At 46.1% G+C, this 9,785-nt stretch overlaps 1 long non-coding RNA gene across 1 annotated transcript; it reads left to right on the top strand.

The window, feature by feature from the left end:
- Window positions 1–2,182: 2,182 nt before the first annotated feature.
- Window positions 2,183–9,567, top strand: LOC118649524. The gene is made up of 3 exons (XR_004965681.1): window positions 2,183–3,881; window positions 7,393–7,488; window positions 7,588–9,567. It is a non-coding gene; the product is annotated as an uncharacterized LOC118649524 (long non-coding RNA).
- The last annotated feature ends 218 nt before the right edge of the window (window positions 9,568–9,785 follow it).

Below are 9,785 nucleotides of genomic sequence, written 5' to 3'. Positions count from 1 at the left end.
TAGAGGCCCAATGCACGAAAATTTGTGCAGGAGTAGGCCTTCCTTCCCCCAGCTGCCGGCAACGGTTTCCCTCCAGCACCCAGGACACAGGCTGGCTTCCCTCCGGCCCCAGCTTCATCAGGAAGGGCATCGGGAAGGATGTCCGGTCTAATTAGCATATTGCCCTTTTGTTATTATAGAAAGGTTTTTATTGATTTTAGAGAGGAAAGGAGAGGGAGAGAGAAACATTGATGAGACAGAAACATTGATAGGATGTCTCCTGCATGTCTCCCACTAGGGATCGCTGCAACTCAGGCATTGAGCTGGTGACCTCTCGGCAGGATGCTCAACCAACTGAGTCACAATGGCCAGGGCACAAAATAAACTTTTGATTAGAGAATGTGTGCACAGGATCTCTGGTAAAAAAGCTATGTGTTACTTTATTGAGAGACCTTCACTGAATACCCTCCATGTGCCAGAAATAGTATAGTGAACAAGCCACACTGTCTCTGTCCTCAAGGGCAGCCCCAGGAGCTGCCTTTAAGATAAATGAGGTACTTTGTTTTGTGGTGAAATTTGCTTGCCTTATGTGATATAATAACAATAATTCTAAATTCCTTCTTGGATGAATCCTTCGGCAAGATTATTTCTGAGAGTTCTTTAAAAACACTTGTTAAGTTAGTAGCATTTGCTCATGGTGGTATAAACTTCACTACATTTTATAGCTGACTCATTTAGGGACAAAGACAGTGTTTGCAAATGTATGTGCTACAAGGTTGTATCTCAGATGCCTCAAATTTCCAGGAATAACATATTCCAATTAAAGTAATCTGCCCTATTGTGTCAAGTGAATTCGGTTCATGCTCTGATAGTGGTTGGTAGTTACTGCAGACTAGGAGACCAAGGAAACAGATTTAGTTTCCTTAAGAAGAAAGCAGATATAACGATGGCCAGTGGTACAGTCTGTACCAGCCTGGGACTGAGGGAATTCCTGGGAAGTGCGACTTACAATGCTAACATGAGGAAAGTCCCAGGCAAACTAGATCCCATTTCCTCTTTTACTTGGACACAGCCAAATCACATCTCCCAGCCCCTTGAAGTTAGGTTTGACCATGGGCCTCAGTTTTAATCAATGGATTAAGAGCTGAAGTGATCAAACACTTCCAGACTTGGCCCTAAGAAAACTGTTTCTGGATCTGCTGTGCTCCTTCCACTAACACTGACCCAATGGACAAGACTGGTGTCCTTGGAGGTGACAGAGCCTCTGTCATCCTGGGTCCCTGAATGACTCTGGTGTGTCCTCCCCTACTATCCTGGATCCAGCCAGCACAGTCATGAGCAACAGTGTGTCAGTCATTAGGCATTTTAGAATCTGCTTGCTTCAGTGGCTAACCTGAACTCATGAAAATTAATACTCTGAAGTGGAGCGCTGCTGTAAAAAAAACCCTAAAATGTGTGGCCTTGACTATGGGGTAGTGAGTGGTGATGAAACTATTGGAGGCTCAAGAGGTTGGGATCCATATTGTGAATTGGCAAAACTTTCCTGTGATAACTTAAAACGGTGCCTATGTGCTAGTGAGCATGTAGCTCTGAGGATCCAGAAAGTTAGTGACCCATGGCTCTTTACTGCATTTGGCAAAGGCTTTCAAGAAAAGAGTGAGATCAGGAGAAAGGAAAGGGAATAAAATGCAGAAATTTGGGCTGTCTAGTATTGGAAACACCTATTGTTTCTAGAGTTTAAAATAAGACTGAAAAAGCAGTAAAGGCCCTTTAAGACTTTTTGGTTAGACAAGGTACTTCACTCCTTCAGCAAAGATGGGATAAAGGGTATGGACTCCCCGTATGTGCCTTTGGTTTCAGACGACTTCTAGGTGCTCACTGTTCAGCTGATGGAGTAGGCAATCAGAGTTCTAAAACAACACATTCATGTCCAGAAAAATATTTTAGGTCTTGCTACTGACACATTGAATTGATGGGATAAAAATAGGGAAGAAGCCTGCTAACTGTGTGAGGGACTTTCATTGCCAAGGAAAACACAAGCCAGGTTTCACCATGTTGTCGAGACCTTCAAAGGACCCCCAGACTCCCAAACTTGCAGGAATTGGAATTAGGTGAAGTGAGTGTCTGAGCTGCGTAGCTCACAAGGAGAACATTCTCCTCAAAACCCACTTCATGTGTGACCATGGAGGAGACTGGACAAAAAAGCCTCCCAGAGGTAGGAGCCTGGAGTCTTAGAGGACAGAGGCAGGGATTTCTTCCCAGAGAGCAGAGTCAGAGTCCAGTCAAGGAACTCCCACTGCCAGGGCAAAGGGGCCTCCTCAATGCCTCACCAACAGGATTTCATAACTATGGAGGGCTGGGGCCTCCGGTGTCCCACATGCCTCCTATGGGCATTTTATCACAGATCATGCCAGGGATCCACCATTGTGACTGTGGAGATAAATTTGTCTTAGCTCCTGACCTTTAGGAGCCACATTCAAACTGGTGCCTCACCTGGAGATCTTGGAATTTGAGTGGGATATAGTAACTGGATGGGACTTTGGGCTGCTGCCTCTGAGGAAAGTGAGGGTGTTCTATGAGGGCAAGAAGATAAAAAAAAATGTATATTTGGATCTAAAGGGAGGGCCATTCCTAAGACTGGTAGTTATTCATTTAAAAATGTCCTCTTTCTGGGTGAACAGACTGCAGTTCCCAGACTCCCTTGCAGCTGCATGAGCCCACATGATTGAATCCTAGCCAAAGGAGCATGGGTACAAATGCTGTTTTGTTATTTCCTGACTCATAAAAACTTCCCATGGGCAATCCTTTCTGCTCTTTCACCTTCAGCCAACTGGTTGGAGACAACTCAACTACCACTTTGTAAATTTCATGTTGGAGATGGCACAGTCTTACCAGCCTGGGTCCCTGAATGATGAAGTGGAGCAGAACCCTTTCTTACCTCCCTACTCCCCAACCCAGAGCTACTTAAAACTGTTATAAGAGAGCAAAGAGAAATTTCAGTTACATTTCAGAGATATGAATTTTAGTCTGTTAACTGGTACACAAACATGGACTACCGGAAGCAATACTACAATATAAAGGAGTTGAGAACCAAGGAGCAGTAGTGGAATTAGATGAGTTAAATACGTCATGGAGGGGTTCTGGGAAGAGGTAAACCTTGAGGTTGACTTTGAAGAAGCTGTAGAACACCTGAGAAAAATAACTTTTTACATAGTTATCAAAAGTAATTGCCTTCCCATGTGATAAGAATGAAATATCTTCCTATGAATTTGAAAAAAATACCTCTATGCAGTGAGAATTGGCCTGCCGAACTTGTAAAGTGTAACTTATTTTGAGAAACACCAATGGCAAGGAGCCAGCTAAGATCAAAGGTCACAATTTCATAATCCTCAGGCCATATCAAGCCTACTGGCCAGAGCTGCCTCTCAGACATGTTTTTACAGTGTTGTTGTTTTTTGAGGGGTTGGGGTGGGCGGTTAGAGATATCCCTTCTGAAACTTGGATATTGTTCCGAGTTCCGACAACCTTGAGTTTATCTATATTCCTTCATGACAATAATCAGCTGATGCTGAGTCTTAGCTGTTGTCCACTGTGGCCTCCAGTCTGACAGAGCCCACCATTCCTGGGATGGCCCCACACTGTTAATCGCTGGCATGTGTCACTAATCCGGTTACCTACCTGGCTTAGGTAGTCATTTGAGGTTGTGTCCCAAAGCCAGACGATATACCTGATTCATAAAGTTTTGTGACAATTCATTTTAAAAATGTTTTTAAAGTTCACATAATTTGGACCCTTAAAGACGAAAACAACTAGAACTTGTTTTATTATCTATTTGGTTTTGTTTTACTTCATAGATCCAAGATGTTGGAAATGACAGACGGAGTTATGCTTTTCCCTCACAGGTATGGAATGGTGGAGTCGGGTCACAGCATGGAGATTTACGCTCTCCTGGGGAAAGGAAAATGGAACCCATGTGTTGTTATTATTATTCCATGTTATTGGGCAGTTAATATGTGCTAATCAATTGAAATGACAGTATCTAATTTTTCCTCACATCAGCCCTGTAAAGAATGTATTATCCCGAATTACAGAAGAAGTAAGTCAGTGTAATGAGCTAAGTGTGATGTAAACCAGTGTGTCTGACACCAGGCTTTGTGCTTTTAGCCACCATTTCAACCACTTCCAAAGCCAGGCAGCCCCATCCTGGGGAGCATGCCTGGGGCCCATGGCTGCCCCAGTGCTGGCCTTCTGTCCATTCCTCAGTGTGTGTCCCAAAGAGGGCTGCATGGGGCAGTGCAAGTCAGGGCTGGCACATGAATCCCGTCTCCGCTATTGAACAGTGATAGACAACACTCGGCCCTGAACTCTTCCCAGTCTGCCAAGCTGCTTGGCCAGCAGAACCAGGGACTTCTGTGTCCTTGTAAGGGGATTTTGCACCACAAAGGGAAGAGTAGGTGCCAACTGAGTCAGAGACTCTACAGGTGAAAATACATGGCACAAAGGCACGTGGCCCTTCTCCCTGTCGGGCATGGCATCAGACAGAGCCACTGTGTAGATGAGACAGCTGCCTTTCCCAGCCTAATACCATAGCCACGTGACCCAGAAAACCCAGCACTGGAGGATGAAATATTCCTATGGAGGATGTTACTATTCATTCACTCACAGAATCCACCACACTAATTAAGCACCCACCATATGCCAAGCTTAGGGACTCCTCCCCCCCCCTACCCCCCATCCCTCCCCCGCCCCATGCTGTGGGTACAGCAATGAAAACACTTCTACTTTTGAGGTGCCCCAGTCCAGAGGCATGGATATATTAAGAATTATTATAATGTAAAATATATTTCCCTCAATATCATGGAACAAAGTGGAGGGAAGAATTAATTCTGCCTGGGAGGTGGGTAACAAGACACAGCTTCAGAAAGGAGGCTTTGCTCTTGTTCTAATTTTGTTTTGAGAAGAGGTGTTGGAATATCATCTGCTGTTGGCTGCTGAGTGTTCATCCTCCTTTCTTTGGGAACCCCCTGTGTGACTACATAAATGATCTGCTTGACATCCACCCTTTCCTGGCCATGGTGACCCAACCTGGTGCAGTCAGAGTCAACTTTAGCCCACAAAAGACTCAGAATCTTGTCCCTATCTCTCTCTCTCTGCTGGATTCAGTTTGAAAATGAGCTGCTAATAGTGCTGCAGCCATGAGCAAAGAGCTGGGGCTCCTGCAGGAACCATGATGTAGATTCAGAAGATGGAGGAAGCTTAATGAAAACTGGGCTGAGAGGTTAATCTTTGCAACGCATTTGAGCCCTCAGTCATCCAGTCTGAAGCTACACTGACCCCTGGGCATTGTTCTTTTCTCTGAAGCTGGTTTCAGTTAGGTTTTCTGTGGCTTGCAAACTAGAGGAGCCCTAACTAATACAGGTCCTTTCTCTGTTTCCCTGCCAACAGATTAGGATTATGTTCAATTTCTCTTCCCCCTCTCCTCCGCCTGCCCCAGGAATAATTATTGTTGCAGACTTTCAATTCTCAAAGTTCCATAGGAGAGATAAGTCAGTTGTGAGATAAAGAACTAGAGGCCCCTTCCCATTGTTTCAAATTGAGCCTATTAGCGTGTGAAAAGGCTTACTAATACCATAGGTGAGGTCGTGTTCTTTAGCGTACTTAACTGGTCCTTGTGCTTGAGACCATTCTGTGAAATGACCAGCAGTAATTTACATGGAGGTAGCTGTCAACTCTCTCCGGGGGGGTCATAGAAGGCTCCCCCAGAAAGTGATGCTTGAGCTGGGCCTTCTAGGATGAGATGGAGATTACCACGAGGGAGAAGAGGGGAGAGGGGAGGAGTGTTGGCGGCATCTTGTGAACAGGCAGAGGAATGGAAACTATGCTGGCTTCCTCCAACTGTAGTGTTGGCTGATGGGGTCTGAGCGGGGAAGCAGAGCTCAGGCCTGTAGGCCTTGTAATCACACTGAGGAGCTGTAAGGATGAAACATGAGTCCATTTATAAAGATTTAAAGTGGAATGAGATTGTATGCAGAGAAGTCCGTTATTGAACTGCGGAAAGAGGTCAGGTGCAAGGGAAGAATCTAAGAAACTCGCCAGGAAGTAATGTGTCGGGGGTGGGGCGTGGGGAAGGGTGTGGGGTCCTTCCAGCTCAGGCGATTGGTGGGTGATGGTGCCATCACCAGGACTGGAACAGAAAGGTAAACCAGCCTGGGAGCTTGGGCATTTGGAATGGGTAGAACGAGGAGCCATCGGATAGGTCAGTGATGGCGAACCTTTGACACGCGTGTCAGAGGTGACACGCGAACTCATTTTTTTGGTTGATTTTTCTTTGTTAAATGGCATTTAAATATATAAAATAAATATCAAAAATATAAGTCTTTGTTTTACTATGGTTGCAAATATCAAAAAATTTCTATATGTGACACGGCACCAGAGTTAAGTTAGGGTTTTTCAAAATGCTGACACACCGAGCTCAAAAGGTTCGCCATCACTGGGATAGGTATCTAAGAAAAGGTTTCTTCTCGCCATTTTGACGGATAGCTCTGGGCCCGTGAGAGAGACCTGGGTGAGTCAGCAGAGAGTTGGTGCTAAATGGTTCAGTGTTCTTCTCCTGCGCACATCCAGGCTACCTTTCTCATCCATGCTGGCCATAACATACAGCCATGGAAGGACTGTCCATGGGCCCTAAGGAACTTGGCACAGTCTGGGCATCCCACGCTAAGTGGGAGGACTGAGGGTGTGGGAGCACAGAGCTAGGCTGCAGGAGCCAGGCCCTCTGAGTGGCTGTGTGAATCAGGGCTCCTGCTCCCCAGACTGCCTGCCAACTCAGAATGAGCTATGAAAAGAATAAAAAGTTAACTTGACCTGCGAGGCCCCAGACATTTTGGGGAGGAGGGATGTTAGCCTGCCCTGATTAACACAGCTGGAGTGAGTGAGCTTAGAGTCATTTCTGTGAGTGGAGGTGAGCCGGGGGGCGATGTGCTGCTCAGGAAAAGTCTAGTCCAGGAAGAAAGGTGGAGGATGGAGCCTGAGAAAACCCAGCTGAAGGAGGAGCTGAAGAAGAACCACCTGCAGAGGAGGTGAGGGAGGCAGGTGAGCCCCGGGAGGCAGGGACATTTAGGAAGAGTGTGGGTGACATTATAATGTGCTAGAGAGATGTCAGGACAGAGAGACAACAGAAAAGTGTTCACAGAGGTTGTCAAGTAAAGAAGGTGATATGCTCAGGTGGGCTGGAGCAGAAAGGTGCTGTGAGGGGCCTGAATGATGAAAGGGGGTCAAGGGGAGCTAATGAGTGGAGTCAGCAGTCTAAGGAACTTGTCTAGAAGAGAAAGAAGAGAGGTAGAGAAACAACTAAACAGAAGGTCAAGGGGAAAATGTAAAACAGGATTATGTGCACATGTTTATCAATCATAGGTAATGACTTACACTCTCTGAGGAAGCAAGAAGAAATTGGACCCACAACAGAGGTGGCAGAATCGGGCCTCTCAGAGAAAGGACAAGAAAGTGAAGGTGGATGCAAATACGGATCAATTGCAGGTGGTGGTGGTGGTGGGGTGGAGGGTCTGAACATCTCCCTCCTATTAATCTAACTTGTCCTCTGTAATTTAGAAAGTGGGGATCTGCCCAGAAAGCTCAGATGGCAAAGTTTGGAAGTTTGAGAAAAGCACTGAAGATAGAATAACAAAGAGGACTGGTGGATGGAAATGATTAAAGGCAAGGACTTTTGATTCTCACAGCAAATCCAAGCCCTGCACGTCCTTGCAATCTCTGTAGAAGCCCTGCCCCTCAGTCACCAGGCTCCAGGACTGGGGTCTGGGGCTGTGCAGAAGACAGGATGGACTCAGATGCAACTGGATATCATGGAGGCAGTAACAAGATAGTCCACATGGTAGAAAATGCAGGCCTGGATTTGAGCAGTGGTTTAAGGGAAAGGGGAGGTGGGACTGGGATTTAAAGACATAAATGCTGTAGAATTGAGAGGACTACATGACCAACTAGATATGAGAGTTAGGACATTGGTCCTGGATGGGTGCCTGGGACAGACAGTGTGTCTGTAGGAGGGTCTATCGCAGCAGTACTGACACCTACAAAGGTACACAACAGTCACACATTACACATTTTGTGGGGCTGGGAGTGTCCTACACAGCCTCTTGGGTCTTCCTCCTCCCTCCTTTTACAGAGGAGACACTGAGTCCCAGGGGTGTGAAGTCACTTACCCATGATCGCAGAGTTAGTGTCCAAGACAGCCCTGGAACCAAATGACTGGAAGGGAAAGAGAAGAGTTGGAGAGAGACGGGGAGAAGAAGAGAGAAGGGGCATGCATTCATTCATCCCTCCACTCACTTCTTCATTCGGCAAGTAGGTATTGCCTTTTAGGTTCTGGGACCTGCTTTTAGGGAACTTCTAGCCAGGGAGGGGCCATAGACGGCCTTTGGGAAAAGTGTGCAGGATTCGTGGGACCCCCAGGAGGAAAGAGTCATTTCTGTGTGGTGCTGGAGTGGGTGGATGCGAGTGCCAGGAAAAGCGTCCAACTTGACCAAGGAAGCACCTTGACCGAGTGTTAAAAGATGAGGTGGACCAAGTGGAAAAGGACAGCTCATCAGAGGGAGTGAGAGCCAGGCCAGAAAGCAAGCTGTCTGAGGTAGCCCTCAGGTTGAAGAGTGAGGGAGTGTGTCCCCTTGGAAACCCTGTTTGACTGGTGGGGGAACATAGTGGGAAACTTCAAAGAGAGGTGTTGCTGTAGCGTGGGGGATGGCTTTGCCCCTTGCAGGCCTGGTCAGTGCACATCAGCCAGCGGGAGGGAAGAAAGTTGTCTCGGAAAACTGGAGGGGGCAGAGCACAAAGCCAGAACCAGGGCTCCAGGATCAGCTCCACTGCACCCAAACCGCCAGATACCACACTGGGCACTTGGACCCTGGAGGCGAGTCAGATTAATAAATAACACAAATAAAAAGTGGCCGCGCTAAAACCCATGAGCAAGAGTGTTGAGAGAGGGGGTAATTCCATCCAGCTGGGAAGGAGGCGCAGAGGGAGGATCCTGAGGAAGAAGCAGGATGTCGATAGAGTTGATGGGAGTCATAGAGAAATAAAAGACTTACCGGGGAACCATGAATTATTCTGACAGCATTTCTGCCTTAGGGAGGAGCGTCCGTGGGTTTCACAGAAGCAGCGCTGGGCCCTGTGTTTTCTCTGAGCCCGGCTCCTTGGGTCTGCCTACCTCATCCTCTCACCTGCCGGGTCAGCAGTTCTCTTACTGGGGCTGTCTTGGCTTCATTTCCACAGTTTGTGTGGCTCTCTGTAGATGTTAAATAAATGTCCGTTGAATGATTAAAAATGGCGATGAGAAAATATTTGGAAGGGCCTCAATCCTCCCACCACTAGGGAAAATCTGGGATTTTAAAACAGAAAGTTTGGTTTGCCCACAGGGCTTCCTTCTCCAGGTTCTGCATCTTTTCTTGTGTCTTCTGATGTTTTTGTGAATCCGTCTGAAGTTTGGTGAACCAGTCCCAGAACAAGGCGTGTGTATGTCTTTGTCAAGTAGTAGATTCTTTTATTTTAGAACAAAGTTTTAAATATTATAATAAAATATGCAGGATCATAAAGAAAACCTTTATATTAAAATACAGTTTCAGAATAGTAAAAAAATAAATTAGTGGTATGGTAATAGAGAACGCTTATTTTTAACATATTAACATACAAGATCTAGTAGTAGGCCTCATTAATTGCTGTAATTTCGAAGTAATAATGAGCTTAATGACATTTTGAAATAACTGCAACATCTGTAATAGATATGAAATATCTATGAT

The sequence above is a fragment of the Myotis myotis genome, unplaced genomic scaffold, assembly GCF_014108235.1.
Source record: "Myotis myotis isolate mMyoMyo1 unplaced genomic scaffold, mMyoMyo1.p scaffold_m19_p_3, whole genome shotgun sequence".
NCBI lineage: Eukaryota > Metazoa > Chordata > Mammalia > Chiroptera > Vespertilionidae > Myotis > Myotis myotis.
This window is presented reverse-complemented; position numbering and strand designations above follow the sequence as displayed.